Genomic DNA, 2,157 nt, shown 5'->3' with positions numbered 1-2,157 from the left:
GTCCTTTTAGAAAGAATCCTTATTTCTAAGAAGCATATAAGTTTACCTAGTCAAAATGCACCAAATTTAGAGGCAAATAATCAAATTTTAATAGCTCTCAGTCTCAACATCACTATAACATTTTAAGACCCTAAAGTCAACTTTCTTCTTACCGACTGTTCTATTTTTTCAAAATGAAACTTATTTTTAATTTTTGTGACTGCCTTTCTAGATAGTAGTAGTTCAAGTTTAAATAGGTAGGTAGATGATCCATAGATATGGATAGATAATTGAAAGGATATGTTAAGAGTTGATTTTATGGCTGGGGATGTGGCTCAAGCAGTAGCACGCTCGCCTGGCATGCATGTGGCCAGGGTTTGATCCCTCAGCACCACATACAAAAACAAAGATGTTGTGTCTTCCAAAAACTACAAAAATAAGTATTAAAACTCTCTCTAAAAAAAAAAGAGTTGATTTTGGCTTTGATATTCATTGTACAAATGGCTGTGACTATTTTGGTAATATAGTGGTAGAAGTATGGTTAAGGAAGAATCCCAAATATTTTTAAAGAATTTTTAAAACCTAGATCTTTTAAAATGGAACATAAGTTTTGTAGAGAGGATATCTTACAACTAAATTCTCCCTAATCAACAAAATGGATACTAATGAGTAAATATAAAGTGAAAACTAAAAATTTGAAAAAATAAAGACTGAAATGGCAAACATTATTTTTATTTAAAAGCAGAGTAAAAGAAAAATTTTACAAATGGCTAGAGATATGCTTGAAGAATCAAGATAATGAGACCATTGACTGCTGTTTAGAGAAATGGTATACAGTTAGCAGGTGCCTAACAATAGGAACTATGTAGAATATAAGTTTTATTTTTGCTCTACCCTGTTTTAGTAAATCTTTCCTATTTATAGGTAAAAAATAATCAATTTAACAAGTGATTAAACATCTGAATAATCTTTAGTATCTGAATAATCTTTAATATCTGTATGTTGTGATTATGAGTAAATTTTTCTTTTTGCTTTGTGTAATATTAAACAAGACATATTTGTTAACTTTTTGTTAAAGAAAAAAAATCAGTCTGAATATTAAATCACATAATCAAAGCATATACTTCAGTTTAATTCCTACTGTCTCTGTACCCTAGGAAGTTCATCAGAATTCTGCTGTCAGATCACTGCTCTCTAACACGGTGATAAAATCTTAATACTTTGAGAATGAAATGTGTGAAAAAATTAGTAAAGTGTATATTTAAAAAATACTTTTAATATTAGAAAAAACATTTAGTTATTTTAAGTACATTTAACTATATAAGAAAAAAATTATCCATCTATGTAAGTTGGATGTGGGATCACCAAATTTCTTTTTCTTTTACATATTTTTGAAAACTTCACAAGGAAACATAAAAGTGTACCAGTATTTTAAAATGGGAAAACAGGGAATAAAGCAATAAATTAGAATAATGTAAAACCTGGAAAATTTCAAGGATAGCTTAAAACACTGTGTAAATAATCAACTTGTTTTGAGGCACACACACACACACACACACACACACACACACAGGCATAGGCTTACTGAAAACTTATATGTAGCCAAAGTTATTTCTTGTTTTTGCTCAGTTAGGCAGCTTCTAGATCATGAGACTGCCTTAGAAGCCGTTCATTTCGATTTCACCTAAGAACTTGATAAGATCTTTGAGCGTTTCATTGTATATAAAGTGGAGAGAAACTGACTGGATAATAGTACGTTTAGGTGGATTTGTAGCTAATTAAACAAGTGGACTTCCTGTGTTGATTCATCAATGTCAACCTCAGGGAGACATCCAGTGACCTGTGTACCCGATGCTGTGAAGTTTAACATGTTTATCAGTGCAGGAATCTTCATGAAAGGCACAATTCAAAAGCAGTCAAGAGGAAGAGCTAATATGTTTGAAAACTACCAGAATATGAAAATGGAAACTTGAAACTTAGAAAAGAATAAGTAAACAGATAAAGTTGAAATACAACAGTGAGCAACAGAATATTTGAAAATTAGGTTCAGAGATCAATGTGAAACCACTTAGGGGGTTAAGCCAACCACAAGCTCAATACAAGTTAATGGTGTGATATAAGAGCTAATAAACCAATGTCAAGTTGGAATTATGGAGGACTTGTGTTACAATCAAGGCA

The sequence above is a fragment of the Marmota marmota genome, unplaced genomic scaffold (genome assembly GCF_001458135.2).
Source record: "Marmota marmota marmota unplaced genomic scaffold, marMar, whole genome shotgun sequence".
In the NCBI taxonomy this organism is placed as follows: Eukaryota; Metazoa; Chordata; class Mammalia; order Rodentia; family Sciuridae; genus Marmota; species Marmota marmota.
Note: the sequence above shows the minus strand (reverse complement) of the source record.